The 16,949-nt window shown below is 36.0% G+C and overlaps 1 protein-coding gene across 14 annotated transcripts in view; it reads left to right on the top strand.

Annotated features, from left to right (window-relative positions):
- The window catches only part of NLGN1 (neuroligin 1), a 901,503-nt gene that overhangs the window by 159,411 nt on the left and 725,143 nt on the right, over positions 1–16,949 (top strand). Inside the window, exon 1 of one of the 14 annotated variants that reach the window (XM_021933751.2) lies at positions 15,899–16,566. The exons of the other annotated variants lie outside the window; for them this stretch is intronic. The gene's annotated coding sequence lies outside the window, so the exon portion shown is untranslated. Of the gene's footprint in view, positions 1–15,898; positions 16,567–16,949 lie in introns of those variants that run through there. 14 annotated transcript variants of the gene reach the window in all.

Raw genomic sequence — 16,949 nt, 5'->3', positions numbered from 1 at the left:
TTTGCCCACTTTTTGATGGGGTTGTTTGTTTTTTTTCTTGTAAATTTGTTTGAGTTTTTTGTAGGTTCTGGATATTAGCCCTTTGTCAGATGAGTAGATTGCAAAAATTTTCTCCCATTCTGTAGGTTGCCTGTTCACTCTGATGGTAGTTTCTTTTGCTGTGCAGAAGCTCTTTAGTTTAATGAGATCCCATTTGTCAATTTTGGCTTTTGTTGCCGTTGCTTTTGGTGTTTTAGACATGAAGTCTTTGTCCATGCCTATGTCCTGAATGGTACTACCTAGGTTTTCCTCTAGGGTTTTTATGGTATTAGGTCTAATATTTAAGTCTCTAATCCATCTTGAATTAATTTTCGTATAAGGAGTAAGGAATGGATCCAGTTTCAGCTTTCTACTTATGGCTAGCCAATTTTCCCAGCACCATTTATTAAATAGGGAATCCTTTCCCCATTTCTTGTTTTTCTCAGGTTTGTCAAAGATCAGATGGCTGTAGATGTGTGGTATTATTTCTGAGGACTCTGTTCTGTTCCATTGGTCTATATCTCTGTTTTGGTACCAGTACCATGCTGTTTTGGTTACTGTAGCCTTGTAGTATAGTTTGAAGTCAGGTAGCGTGATGCCTCCAGCTTTGTTCTTTTGACTTAGGATTGTCTTGGAGATGTGGGCTCTTTTTTGGTTCCATATGAACTTTAAAGCAGTTTTTTCCAATTCTGTGAAGAAACTCATTGGTAGCTTGATGGGGATGGCATTGAATCTATAAATTACCTTGGGCAGTATGGCCATTTTCACAATATTGATTCTTCCTATCCATGAGCATTGTATGTTTTTCCATTTGTTTGTGTTCTCTTTTATTTCACTGAGCAGTGGTTTGTATGACAAACCCACAGCCAATATCATACTGAATGGGCAAAAACTGGAAAAATTCCCTTTGAAAACTGGCACAAGACAGGGATGCCCTCTCTCACCACTCCTATTCAACATAGTGTTGGACGTTCTGGCTAGGGCAATCAGGCAAGAGAAAGAAATCAAGGGTATTCAGTTAGGAAAAGAAGAAGTCAAATTGTCCCTCTTTGCAGATGACATGATTGTATATTTAGAAAACCCCATTGTCTCAGCCCAAAATCTCCTTAAGCTGATAAGCAACTTCAGCAAAGTCTCAGGACACAAAATTACTGTGCAAAAATCACAAGCTTTCTTATACACCAGTAACAGACAAACAGAGAGCCAAATCATGAATGAACTTCCATTCACAATTACTTCAAAGAGAATAAAATACCTAGGAATCTAGCTTACAAGGGATGTAAAGGACCTCTTCAAGGAGAGCATTTCTTCTTTTAACAAATTCTGATTGTGATACTTCATAGATTCAAAGGTAGGAATGTAGATAAAACTCTCTCTCCCAAAGAACAATTAATACAACCAAGTATGATAAAAGATAAGGATAAGCATAGTTTAAGTAGGCTTAACCCTAACCTAACTTGGGAGTGGGGGCCAGAAGGGGTCAAGAATGGCAGTGAGGAGTGAGGTAGGATAGATTGTATCTCTGTAGGGTTAATAGAGGCAGTGCTGACTAAAGTAAGAATTAATGGATCTATGGAAATTAGAAAGGTAGATTGATTAGGAAAGAGGGCATCCAAAAGGAGAGCCTGTCAAGCGGATTGAAAACCATGTGCAAAGGTGAAATGTTTCAGAAAGAGCAAGGTAGATTTGAAAAGCTACAAGTAGTGCAGCATGCTTAGAGAGGCAGTGTGTGGGAAGAGAGATTGCTGGTCAGGAAAGGAAGTGGCCAGCTTGGGGGTGGTATCTGGAGCTATTCACACCCAAGTGATCTGGGAGACACTATAACATGGCATTTCATTAGGAATCCAGAGACCTGAAATCTTTGACTGAGTGAGCTTGACCACATAACTTTAATTTCTGAAGCCTCTGCTTCCTTCTCTATAAAAGGAGCGTGTGATTTTTAACTAGCACTCCAGGAAGCCCTCCAATGGGTGCTAGGTGGGGATGGGAACTTGGTGGCCAGAGCTCTTTGTCCCATTCCTCCTTCACTTACACTATATCAGTTTTGTTTTCACCTGAATTATTTGCTTACAAATTGAAGTGAATTTATTTATTGAAGAGAGAGTCTTACTTTGTCGCCCCGGCTGGAGTGCAGTGGCGCAATCTCGGCTCACCGCAGCCTCCACCTCCCAGGTTCAAGTAATTCTTGTGCCTCGGCCTCCCGAGTAGCTGGGATTACAGGTGTATGCCACCAAGCTCAGCTATTTTTTTTAATATTTTAGTAGAGATGGGGTTTCACCATGTTGGACAGGCTGGTCTCAAACTCCTGACCTCATGATCCACCCATCTTGGCCTCGCAAAGTGCTCAGATTACAACCCTGTAATGATTACAACCATCATGCCCAGCCTATTTATTTATTGTTTTTGGAAAACTGGTCCCCCACAAAAAATATTTTGAAAGCCACAAGACTAAGTTATCTGAGGTCTTTCTGTACACCACACCACTTAAGGAAAAATAGCAATGTGTACTATTAGAAAGAACAGTAGACCTGGAGTTCAAAGCTTGGATTTTTATGGTTGGCAGACCTCTGTGTGGCCATAGGGAGCCAATTTTTCTTAGTCGATTTTTTTTAATTATAAAAGAGGAACAAATATTATCTGCCCTTCTTGTCTTAATTTTTTTCCAAAACTGAAATAAAATCAGATATGTTGAAGTGCTTAGTGAATAGTGAGGTATTTTAAAAATGACTGTTATTCTTTAGGAAAATATTACCTATGCTGAAAGCTGTCTCTAGGTATGAGTATCTAATATATAAAAGATGCCCTTGGCGTGATGAATCTGGTTATTTAATGGAGGTGTCACACTTCTTATGTTACGTTTTTCTTGGCTCCAGTTCCCCTACCTAAAAGTGAGATAAAAATCTCTGTACTGGACAATTTTCTCCATAGCTTTCTAGATTTATCAGAATAAGTTTTATTAAAAGAAAAATAAATATTAATCATCAACTTAAACTTCATTGAAAAGTGATGGTAACCTTATATCCCAGGATGCTTCCTTGAGTTATTCACTGTGCTTAAGAGCATGCATTAGGCTGGAATATTACGAATCTTCTTTCATAGTAGTTTCATTACAAACTCAGGAGAAGTAGGTTAGATGTTTGTTTTTTGTTGTTGGTGGTGGTAGTGATCTTTTAAAGGAGCATTTCAAATCCAACAGCCCTTTCTCCTATTAATCATACTGCCCATTCTCAAAAGCAAAACTTAGGTATGTGTTAGGTTAAAAGATCTTCCTTTACACAGTGTGAACAGGGTAAAAAATTAAGGTTGAAGGAAATAGATAATTCTGTCTTTCTACAAATATTGCAGCCACTTTCACATTGCAGATGAGGACAAAGAATAATTTTTCCCTCTAAGAAGTTATTACTCAGAGGGAATAATATAGTTAAATATCACTCAGGTTTTTCTGAATGCAAATCCTGTGCACATCTCCACATGCTATCAGGATCCAATTTAAGGAGGACTTTGTTACCATTCGACAGAGTCTAAAATATGTCTCTGGACCCCTGTTCTTAACCCAGGCTGCATGTAGTAATGATTTGAAAGTGTGATCTAGCCCCGGAGATTCTGATTTAATTGATCTTGAAGGAGGGGACCAAACATTGGCATTTTTACTCTCCTCCCAAGGGATCCAAGGAACTCTAATGTGCAACCATAGTGAGAACCACTAATTCTGGTAAAAATTAAGCAGATAAATGATTTGTTCAGATTTGTAGTATAAAAAATATTATTTTGGTGTCAGTGTGAGAAATAGATTGGATGAAAGTTAGATGAGGAGGGCAGAGGCCAGTGAGGCTGGCACAGCCATGCAGCCATGAACCAATCTGAGTCCATGCCAATAATTCCCAATATTGCTTTCAATTTCTGGGTGAAGAATCTTGTTACCAAGTCCTCGGCGATCTGTTTCCTTGATTTTAGTTGACCTTTCTGCTTTCATATTTACTGGTCATTCTCTCGTGGTGCTTCTCGTTACACCTTTCTCTGGTTGTCCTAGCTGTGATTTCGAGCCAATGCCCTTTCCCAGATAAAGAGGGAAACCAAATAGGTTGCTGTTAATGCAGTTTTGAATGGGCATCCTGGGTATTTTCTCTCATCTGATCAGACCTTTCAGGAGGATTTTGCTTACAGCTCCCAAGTTGCAGTCTCACCAGGGCCCTCCTCTAGTCTTCCCTTGCCTTAATACATAGTTCATCTTCACCCTGGGAGGAATCACTGTATCTCACTACAAGGAGACACCTTCATCCTCTGAGTGAGGCATGAGAACTGAGTGCCCTATGTGAGGCAGGAGAACTAGAGCTACCCCAAGTCCCGGTGTTATTTCTGCCTCACAAGAAGTACTTGCAGCATCCCATCACTACAAGGTGATGCTCTCTTTTTTAGAAGAACCTCCCAACTATCCATTCCATTTATATTAGCTCCTGAACCCTGAAACTATTTCCTCAGTATCCGTTCTCTTCAGCACTGAGTTACTACCCTTCACAATGAACAGGAAGTACAAGAGGCTTGGATATAAACTTGGATATAATCTCAGTTTACTCTGTTGTTAGTAGCCGCAAGTCACTTAGTGTTACTGGATTTCAGTTTTCTGATTTGTAAAAGTAGGAAAAATTGTATGTACCCTTCAAACTTGAAAAAAACCTATAAGCTGAAGAACTAAGTACAATATTGGTACAGAAGATGCATTCAACAAATGAGAGTTGATATTATTTTTGCTATTCTGATTATTAAGTTTGCATGCCTTCAAGTCAGCTGCGAAAGCAAATACATAGATAAAAATGTTAGTCTTTGTAATGGCTAAATGAGGATACATGTATCTTCATATGTATATTATATATATATTAATTATATACATTTAATTCAGTATATTTAATAGATAATCATTTATAATATAATTATGTATATTATATGTATGCTGAAACAAGAGAAACGGAGTTGGGGAGAGTAAAAAGGATAATGAGTGTAGGAAGAAGACAGGCTTTCCTGAGATCTTATTATTTTTATGCTATTATTATTATTGTTTTTGTCTGTTATATTTGCTTCCTGGTCTAGTTCTTAATGAATATGGGAATAGGAAGGATAGAGAAAAAATTTTTGATCATATTAAGAGTCAAAAAAGATGAAAAACCTGGGCGCAGTAGCTCACGCCTGTAATCCCAGTACTTTGGGAGGCTGAGGCGGGCGGATCACGAGGTCAGGAGATCGAGACCATCCTGGCTAACACGGTGAAACCCCGTCTCTACTAAAAATACAAAAAATTCTCCGGGCACGGTGGCGGTCGCCTGTAGTCCCAGCTACTGGGGAGGCTGAGTCAGGAGAATGGCGTGAACCCGGGAGGCGGAGCTTGCAGTGAGCTGAGATCCGGCCACTGCACTCCAACCTGGGCGACAGAGCGAGACTCCATCTCAAAAAAAGAAAAAAAAAAAAAGAAAAAAAAAGTTTTGAAGTTTTTATTAAATGTGCTCTTTTTATAAGGTAAAGTCTTTTTAAATCAATTAAATGCTGTCAATAAGAAATACCTTTTGATAACAAAAATGTAATTGATTAAATGGAAATATTTGTGTAGCAGGGAGTAACCCAAATATAAGATCTTGATTTCTCTATTTCAACTGAGGACACAGAGAGAAAATGGATGTTAAACTTTGACTAAATTGAATTGAAATTCAATTTAAAATTTAATATTTAAATAATTTAAATTAAAGCATCATTGAAAATACTAATTCCAAAGCAGTTGATGGTTTTAAATAATTTATGTAAAGTCTGTAATCTAAGGCAGGCTGCTTACTAAAGTGTCTCATTCCTATTTTACCATGAAACTAACATACTTAATGGACAAGCCCAATTACAAAACAAATTCCTTTAGGAATTTTATGCCTCAAAAAAGGAATAGAGACAATAACATGAGAGAACATATATTGAATACTACAATAGAATGATTGTTCAACATTTAAAGGATTTATTCAACTACACCATCATTTAGCCTATATGTCATAGCTTTGTCCATAAGAAAATTATGGGTGACTTTTGTAAAAGCCCTTGGATGCAGTTAAGATAAACAATGCAAATGACACATTTGATCTGCCACTCTAATAATTATTTAAAAAACAAAGACAGGATCTCACTCTGTTACCTAGGCTAGAGTGTAGTGGCACAATCATGACTCACTACAGCCTCCAACTCCTGGACTTGAGTGAACTTCTCACCTCAGTCTCTCGAGTTGCTAGAACCACAGTCTCACGCTGCCATGCCAGGCTATTTTGTAAAAAATTTGAGTCTCACTATATTGCCAAGGCTGGTCTCAAATTCCGGCTTCAAAGGCCTTGGCCTCCCAAAGCCCTAGGATTACAGGTGTGAGCCACTGCACCCAGCTCCAGTAATTCTAAGCAAACAAACAACAACAAAAGTTACGATGACTTTACACTTAGCAAACACGTATGAGCATCAGGTTTAGAATTTTAGTTAATGCCAAGATTGGTAAACTTCAGTTTCTGGAATCTTGTTTGAAGACTAGGACAGTTAATTTTCATGGCACTTTTTCGTGGTGACTTAAAAATAATAGATATTAGTTCCAAGAACACTTCTTCACATACTTTTGGTATTCTAAATTAGGTAACAGATTTGTACCTGAAACCTTAAAACAAATTTAAGTTACCTTCAGGTTTTCTTATTTCCTCACCATCATATTCTTTTCCAGTTCAAACACCATTCTTCCCTATGAAGAAATTGGAGCTGAGATTTAATAGTTTTGCTTTTCTCTTGGTCATTTGCTCATATTATGTAGTTGGTCCCAAGCAATGTTATTCTTATCCTATCCTTGGCTATCATTTTCTTCTAAAAATACCAGATAAATTTCTTTCTATTATTGCTGGCATTTTTACAAACGCCAGTCAACTGATTATCATTAGGTAATCATTCTCTTCTTTCATGTTCTTTTTAACTTTTGTTTCTTTTCTGATCTTTCTTTTTAAATGTAATTCTCAAATATAAAGTTATCAGAAACTTGCCTATAAAACCATCCTGATAATTTATAGAAGCCTTTGTGATTCTTTATCTAGATTGTGACACAGGTTTAGAATGATATGGAATAATATGTAAAATTTTCTTTTTAACTTGTTTCTTATAATCTAAAGCCACACTATTCTTTATGGTAGTCACTAGCCATATGTGGCTATTGAGCTATTGAAAAGGAATTATTCCAAGTTGAGATGTGCTCTAAATATAATATACACATTGGATTTTGAATACATTTATATGAAAACAAATTTCTCAATAATAGTCTTTCATATTGATTATATGTTGACATGATAATATTTTGACATATTGGGCTAAATATAATAAAGTATTAAATTTAATTTAACCTGATTCTTCATTTTTTCCTGTGGATGCTAGGAAATTTAAAATTGCCTATGTGGTTCACATTATGTTTCTATGGACAGAACTGATTATTCCCAGAATATTTTTAATATTTTTAATGTAATATTTGTAATTAAGTATATTAGTTTCCTATTGCAGCTATAACAAATTCCCTCAAATTTAGTGGCTTAAAACAACACAAATTTATTATCTTATAGTTTAGGACGTCAGAAATCAAAAATGATTGTCAAAGGCTGTGTTCTTTTTGGAGGTTCTAGAAAAAATTCCATTTTCTTGCCTAGAGACTACCTGCTTACCCTGGCTTGTAGCCCCTTCTTTTGTCTTCTAAGCCAAGAGTGTAGCATCTTCAAATCTCTCTGACTCTTTCTCTCTCTTCTCTGTTTCTCTTATCACATCTCTTACTCTGATTCTGACCCCTGACCCCTCTGCCTTCCTCTAATAAAAACCCTTGTGATTATTTAGTACCCATCTAGGTAACCCAGAATAATCTCTCCATCTCAAGATCCTCAATTTAATCACATTTGCAAAGTCCCTTTTGCCATGTAAAGTGGCATATGCACAGATTCCAGGAATTAATACATCTATGGGAGGGGTGGAGGGTATTATTCCAATTACCATATTAAGTATATTTAATGATATTCTTTCTTGATTTGTTAATTTCATTTTTAAAATTTTGGTTGCGGTCTTGTATTTTAAGATCAACGAAACTGTAACACCAAAAAATAATCATAAGAAACATCAAGTCAGGTGTGGCATGGCACAATGGCTTCTCATCTGGGTGATGCTGCTGACCTCGATGTGATCTTAGTTAAGTCACTTATCTTCTTGGACTTTTTCTGTTTAGTGAAAGGAGTCTGTGAGTTTATGAAGGAACTTTAAAAGTGCAGTTCTTTGGGCCACTGTTCAAATATACTCTAGTTGTTTTAATGATTAGTTTGAGCCCTTGTAAGATGAATTTCAGCTATAAGGTATTTCTTGTAGCTTCACCAGACTTATGAATGATGAGGATGTGAATTGTGAGTTGGTTTAATGTATTACACATAAGCCAAGAATTATATTCTCATTCCATCATATAATGAGTATACTTTTTGTTAACACATAAACCATATATCCTCATAGTCTTATCTATTTTGTGACATAACAAATCATGCTTTGAACTATTTTGACATTACCTTTTCTGCTTAATCTATATAAACAACTATGTCTGAAATATTACCATGTCCTGCTTTCCTTCTCTCCCTTCCTCCTAGTACAATTTATAAATAAAGGGTCAAAAATTAATTTTTTTTGTAACAAATCCACCATTTGTTAGCTTGTTTATCACTAGGGAAGGTTTGGGAAACTTTTAGAGAAGAGGACACAAGAAAAGGCTGAGAGTCATGAATTTTATGATGGTTGGAAGATTGAACAATTTCTTATGCATTGAATGTAACATAGTTATGTCATTCTGTTAAATCATTCTACTGTTTGTTTCTAGGTCATCAGAAATAATTTTATTCACATACAAGCAAAAGCAAACTCTAAAACCAAACACAAATGATCTTAGAAAAATATATCATTTTTGAAAAACTTGTGATGTATTTTCTCAGTTTCTTGTAAGTAATCAAAGATTAACTAAAGGAACAGATTAATGTATAGATAGATAGATAGATAGATAGATAGATAGATAGATAGATAGACAGACAGATAGAGACAGAGAGACAAGAAGACAGAGAAATAACCATTCCTTTAGAAGATATCATTTTAGGCTGGGTGTGGTGGTTCATGCCTGTAATCCCAGCACTTTGGGAGGCCAAGGCAGGTGGATCACGAGGTCAGGAGACCAAGACCATCCTGGCTAACACTGTGAAACCCTGTCTCTGCTAAAAATACAAAAAAGGTAGCCGAGTGTGGTGGCGGGTGCCTATAGTCCCAGCTACTTGGGAGGCTGAGGCTGGAGAATGGCATGAACTCGGGAGGTGGAGCTTGCAGTGAGCCAAGATCTGGCCACTGCACTCCAGCCTGGGTGACAGAGCGAGACTCCCTCTAAAAAAGAAGAAGAAGGAGGAGGAGGAGGAGGAGGAGAAGGAGAAGGTCATTTTAAGGGTTCCTTTATTTAATATTTTGGAAATCATGGAACTAAATATTTTGGGACAGGTAGAAGATGCTCATTAAGTTGCTAATTGAACAATAATGAAAATTCAGGCTGGTGTTCAAGTTTAATTATGTAATTAGCATAAAATCCTATCCAAAAATAGAATACCCAACTCTTGTCTGTGAAGTCAATGAGATGTCAATGCCACTGGGATATAAGTAAAAATTTCTCTTTTCATCTTGAACTATGGAATATTAATTTTCATGTGGTTTCCCATCCTATTAGGTCAAATTTTATAGTATATTGTGCTAATATTGGAAACATAGACTCAAATAAACTAATATTTTACAATAAACATTAACAGATGATATTTAATAAGATAGTTTCCTGATTGTGTTTTTTCAATACTTAAATATCTAAGATAATTTTATACAATTTAACTCATTCTAAACTACATTGCCATGCCAAAATCAATCATGGTACTATGGAATTAAAAGCCACCAAAATATCAAGAGAACCTGCTCAGAGGTTATTAGAGCATCAGCGTGAATACTACCTCACAAATATACATTCAAATATGAAGAAAATATTCTGCAAAATATTGCATTATGCTATTATTAGCTAAAACCTTTGAAATTGGAAATTTCTATATTTTTCAATTTTACCAATTAAATAAATGTATAAATTACAGATGTAAAAAAGACCTCTTTCTAAAAGAAAACAATCTTAATTATTAGCATAATGGCACCATTATTTGAAAGTTTTTAACACGTCAAAATTATTTGAGTTTGTTTTGAAAAATCTGGATTTATTTCTGATTTAAACCCTTTTAAGAGTCCCTCTGTAAATATCTTTTAGCATCTCTAACCAACATTGATGAAAAAGCCCCATTTCAAAAGTGGCAGTCTCATGCTAAAATATCTAGTCTTGGCTAGTCACAGTGGCTATGCCTGTAATCCCAGCACAGCCAATGTGGGCTTATTACTTGAACGCAGGAGTTCAAGGCTAGCCTGGGCAGCATAGCGAAACCTTGTCTCTAGAAAAAAATACAAAAATTAGCCTGGTTTGATGGCATGGGACCTGTATTCTCAGCTATTCAGGAGGCTGACATGGGAGGATCACCTGAGCCCAGGGAGTTTGAGGCCGCAGTGAACCGTGATCGTACCTCTGCACTCCAGCCAGGACAATACAGTGAGACCAGGTCTCAAGATAATTAAATAAATATACAAACAAAATGTCTAGTCTTGCTCATCACTTCCTTAGCTTCCATTACCAGTCTGTATTCCATGGAATATAAAGATACATCTGGTATATTCAGCATCCAGGTAGATGTGTTCTCCCAATACGTATCTGAAATATAGTCAGTACCAGTCAAGCATTTTAAGTCGTCTCTTCTAATTAAGCAGGATTGTGGGAGTAGATTCTTCCCAGTAGAAAGAATGTCTTTGTAAACAGCCACTTTTGCAGTAGTTAGAACTTACAATGTTGCAACACTTTTTATTTTTTTTCTTTCATAATTCCCAATTGCCGTTCATTTAGATTCAAGTCTTGAGCATATAATATGAGGTTCCATCAGGGGAGTTCTGAAGATAGTAGAGGATTTTTTTCCTCCAGACTTGCTTTACAATTCTGTTTTATTTTATTTCCAGCTTCAGAATTTTAAAAATTATCTTTAAAAAATTGTTGTCAGTATGTAGTAGGTATATATGTTTATGGGGTACATGAAATATTGAGGTTATTTCTTCTTTTTCAGACACTGACCTGCAATCTTTCACAACATCCTAAAACATTTATCAAAAGCCAGAACTGAATTGATTTGACCTGGTCATAAAAGATGTGCATTTATATCATTTATCAAAAAAAAAAAAAAAAAAAAAAACCCTTTTCCCAAAATAACTCTTTTGTACTAAAAGCAACAATGAAATACTTGCTCATCTACTTGTTACGAAAACCATGCTATTTCCTCACATTATCCATTTGGTATTAATCAATCCATCATTTTCTATTTGGTATAGAAACCAAAATAAGATATGTAATTCTAACATGTTTTTTATGAGAGCTGAAATTTTAATAACACGGTAAAATTGGAATGCCCTAGAGTGCTCGGGTTTGCCAATCTTGACTTTTATTTCCATTATTATTGTTCATACTAATTCTTACTTCCCTCTTGTATTGATTTCGTTTTCTGAAGAAATTAGCAGACCCATCTAATGAAGAGATTCGCTTCATTAGAGAGTTTATTCTCTTCATATAGCAACTAGTTTTATTGTTTGACCTATTAAGTCAGTCATTTACTAATAATTTGTATCATGAGGGATACAAATATTAAGTATGTTTCTATCCTGTCAGTAAATCACCAGGGAGATAAATGAATTCGATTTCACATTTTTATCCTCAAACACCTTTCCTCTATCCCTCCTTCTCCTTTCACTTCTCCTCCTTTTACTCCTCTTTCTTCATTAACTACCTTACTCTGTCAACCCAGTTTACACTTAAATACACTGAAAAACGAACCTTCAGTTCTATATTAATATCTAATACTTGTTCAGTATGGATGCTGAAATATTAATTTATAATAGTAATAGCCATTTACAATCAACAAATCAATCATCAATGGGAAACTAAGGGTTTGTGGTGGTTGGCTGTTTTAAAATCAACTCTTCTATGATATACTTTGGATTATGCCCAGTATACAGGAGGTATTCAACAAGTGGTTGCTGAAAGAATGTCAGCCTCTCCAAATTTCAGAAATATAATGGTACATCTGCTGCTTCTCCCCAAATTGGCATACCACTATTTCCTCATCACAAATCTGTTTTGGTTATTTCCAGGAAATCTATTCAGAATAGTTGAAAGTTGATTGTTTGACAATTAACTCAAGCATTTTTCCTGAGTCCAGGGTGCATGGAATAGTATTAACTGCTCAACTGAGTTATAAAAAATGTCTTTTCTTGGGAGGCCGAAGCCGGCGGATCACGAGGTCAGGAGATGGAGACCATCCTGGCTAACACGGTGAAAACCCCGTCTCTACTAAAAATACAAAAAATGAGCCTGGCGTGGTGGCGGACGCCTGTAGTCCCAGCTTCTCAGGAGGCTGAGGCAGGAGACTGGCGTGAACCCGAGAGGTGGAGCTTGCAATGAACCAAGATCGTGCCACTGCACTCCAGCCTGGGTGACAGAGCGAGACTCCATTTCACCAAAAAAAAAAAAAAAATTCTTTTCTAACATTTGGTATCTCTTTTGCATGGATTATGAAATATAATGCCTAGTGATTGTGAAATGAGATTTCCAGCCCTCATATTTCATATCAACAAAGTCTTCTTATTTGAATTCACATACATATTTTAATATTCTGGGTGAATTTTCTTTCATGTTGTAATTTCAGCTTATGGCTGCACTGGCTTTGGTAGTTTATAGTTAACTGCTCAGACTGAACATAATCAATCAGTTGATTGACTGTTTCACAATTTCAAAGGCCCCGTTATTTTTTGTGAGATCAAAGGAAAATACAAGAAAGAGCTAGCTGAGGATTATATATATATATTTTTTCAATTTCAACCACATTTTCCCATTTAGGTGGTAATTTTTGCTTCCTAGCTAGGATTTCTATTATCAGTTATAGAAATAAATAAACACCATTCCATTTACACTTCTTAGAAATATTCAGCAGTACAGTTTTTTTAAAAAAAATCTCCATATAAAAAGCACATTATGAAATATTGAAATTTCATAATTTTTTTCACATACACATTTTTTAATGAGAAAATTTTATAATATGGTAAAGATTCATGGAAATCATGTAGTCTAAATCTTTAATTTTAATAAAATATTTAAAGCATATAAACAATTTATATAGTAATATTGTAGACACCTGTGTACTCAAGATTCAGGCTGATAAATAGAGCACTATAGATACAGTTGAAGCTTCTGGTGATGCCTTTCCAATTTCATTTACTTGGCACCCTCCCCACAGTAACCTCTACCCTGAATACCATGTTTATAATTATCATGCCTGCTGATATAGTTTGCTCTATAAGTGTATCTGATCAAATACAATAGATGTAATTATTTTGCATGTTTTTGAATTTTATATACAAATAGCATCATTCTATAAACATCTTTCCACAACATCCTTTGTTGTTGTTGTTGTTGCTCCACATTATATTTTTTGAGATTAATTTATATCAACTCAAGGAGCTAAGGTCATATTCATTTTTCTTGTTACCGTTTCTGCTATTGCAGTATATGAATATTCTATAAATATTTTGTCCAGTTATTTATCTAAAGATGTTTAGATGATTTCTCCCTCCTACTGTTTTTTTCTGTTTCAAATAATTCTGGAATGAATAGTTCTAGGAGTGGAAAAACTGGATTATAGGATATAAGAATGTTCAACTATTGATAAACTGCTCTCTGAACTTGTACTATCATATACTCTCCATAATTTCTTCATTTTCATCAATATTAAGTTTTGCTGGACTTGTGAATTTCTGCCAATTTCATGACTGGGAAACAAAAATTTCATTATTTTGAATTCCATTTCTCTAATAACTAGGGAGACTGAAGACCTTTTTCAGATGCTTATTGGACATTGAGAATCTTTCTCTTTCAATGAACTATTCATTTCCTTAACCCATTCTTTCCTATCATATTTTTTATCTTTTATAAGACCTTTTATGTACTTTGGATTATAATCCTTCTTTGGATATATGCATTGCAAATATCTTTTATGAGTGTAAATTGGATGTATATAATTGTTTTATTTTAATATATCAAATTTAACATAATTTCTTTATGGACTTTGGTTTTTTTATCTTGTTTAGTAAACCCTTCTGTTCTCATCTATCCAAAATCACAAAGTGATTTCCCTCTAAATGTTGTAAAATTTTGCTCAGCATCTTTAGTTCTTTAACCCACCTTAACATACATACATGTGAAGTTGCAATCTTGTATTATCATTTTTTCATGTGGCTAATTCAATGTCTGAATATGTCATCTTCCCTCAGTGCTTTCTAATGTCACCAGTTATTTATCAAGTTTCCATAAATGCATGAATATTTTTCTGGACTTTCTATTCTGTTCCATTGGACTAGTTTCTAGCCCTGAACCAAATCTGCACTGCCTCAGTTACTGTTATTTTATGTTAAGCCTTAATAGTTCGTATGGGAACTTCCTGAACCTTGCTCTTCAGATTGTATTGATAATTTCTTACCCTTTGCCCTTGCAAACGCATTTTAGAATTAACTTTTCAGGTTCCACAAAAAAGTTGTAGTAGATTTTATTAATAATTACATTAGTTCTATAGGTTAATTTACCATATTGATTCTCCCATCCAGGAACATGTATATTTGTTGATTTATGTCAGTTTACCCCTTAGTGTTAATAGAAAAATTAACTGTGGGCCAAAAAGTGATGGCCCAAAGTCACATGGCCAATTAATAGCAACACCAGTGGTAGAAGAAAGGTCTTTTGACTCCTTAACACCTTGTACATTAAAAAGGCTTAATTATTTAGTCATTTAAAGAATACCTTAGACTCCTTGCAGCTACAGAACCCCTCACCATGAAAGAGAATTCAACTTCTCTAGTTTACTAGGCCCAATTTGTGTTTCAAGTCCTCAAAGTGTGATTAGAGTGCTTGAGAAAACAAAGTCCTGAAATTCCTTGCATTGACTCTCTCTGGAGTCTGTCTGAAATGCTAGGGTTAATCTTGAGGTCATTGAATTTCAAAGCATTCAGGTAAGCAACATTGAGGCCTATGTAATGACTCTTAGGCCTTGCTCTGTGACCACAGGCGTAGAGGAACTATCACTTGCTTTGCTGAATGAACACTAAAAGTCCAAAATAAGAAGAAATTGTCTAAGAATACACACACACATACACACACACACACACAATCATAGTCCTTCAAAGGAAATAAAATTTTAAATGTTTTTCTAAAAGCAGCATATCAGGAAAATTGAGGCTTCTTCTAGATCGATAGTTATTCAGGAAACAAATACAGTTGCTTTGAAATCACCGAGTTGCCTCAAATTGGCATTTTAGCTACTAACTGCCATTGGGGAAAATGTTGTAGGAAAAAAAAAAAAAGAATCCAGAGGAGACAGAGGCACAGAAGATTCAGTCTTTAAACATAAAACAAAGAAACATCAGATGCTGTATTCAAGCAGTCATATACTATTCATGTTAATTGCAGTTCAACCTTCTTTAACTACTACAGTAGTCAGTTATCTGAAGGGGCAAAAAAAAAAAAAAAAAAAAAAGGTGAGGAGAGGGGATGGGAAAAAAAAGTGAGATCCCTGCAATATCGCCTGGAGCCACTAGGGGTATCTTTGTACCATTTTTCATCCTGCACCGATTTGGAGTAGAAACCTGTATTAGGGTAAAAACAGGGTCCTCGGCATTTTTTTTTTTTTTTTTTTTTTTTTTTGCAAGGAGTGCACCCAGAATCCAAAAACGATTTTTTAAAAAAGAAATAAAGAAAGAAAGAAACCAGAGTTTTTTTCAATCATCCGAACAGGGTTATGAAATTGTTCTTGTGGACATCAGCACCGGGAATTCATTTTTGAGGTCAATTTCCAATCGAGATAAATCTATTGGATTAGTAGGATTATCTGATTGCAGCCGAAAGAAGTAACGTTGTTTGATCATTTGTATTTCTTTCCTGATGGTCGGATTTACATGGAGGTGGCTTTGGGTCCCCAGGATTCTGGATCGTGGTTGCATCTGGAGAGAAAAAAGGATCAATCGACACGTTTTGGAAGTGTCCGTGGGTGAATAAAAAAGGAGGGAGGGGGGGCAAAACTAGGGTTGCGGATGCTTAAAGGAAAAAAAAAAAAAAAAAAAAAAAAAAAGAGAGAGAGAAAAGGAAGCGTCGTGAATCCTGAAACAAGAATTACTGGGTGCTCGAGATTTCAAAAAAGCGTCTAGAAACTGGTAAATACTTTGACCATTTCAGCTTGAATTTGAATTTGACGGCGAAGTGTTGCAGAAACGGTCTCCTTGAATCACTGCAAAGGGACCGGGGAAAGATGAGGGGTCTCCCTCTGTGGATTTATCTTGCTGAGGGTAAGTTTGTGGCTCTTTTATTGGGAGGGGGCTGACAGGGTTTTGTGCCACTGCGCGGAAGGTGATGCGGACGCGGTGCCTGTGAAACGGGCAGAGAAAGGGGAATGTAAAGCCACCTCGCGCATCCCCGGAGGATCGCTAGGGAGCTACCTAGATCGAGCTAAAAACCTTATTTTTGTGGCGTCGGTGGGGGAGCCAAGCAGCTCTCCAAGCTCTCAACTTTGCATTGAAAATTTCTCAGTTGGGAGATGCTTCCCAGATGCAGTGCTTTCTCCTAGCACTACTTTAAGGAGAGGAGGCGGCGGTGCCTTGGACAACCTGCATGTAGAGCGGAAAGCCCAAGTAGAAATCGCTGGTGCTTCGGCCGCCGTTTCGGCGGCTGT

This window comes from Papio anubis, chromosome 2, assembly GCF_008728515.1.
Source record: "Papio anubis isolate 15944 chromosome 2, Panubis1.0, whole genome shotgun sequence".
Classification (NCBI taxonomy): domain Eukaryota; kingdom Metazoa; phylum Chordata; class Mammalia; order Primates; family Cercopithecidae; genus Papio; species Papio anubis.
Note: the sequence above shows the minus strand (reverse complement) of the source record. Positions and strands in the feature narration are given on the sequence as shown.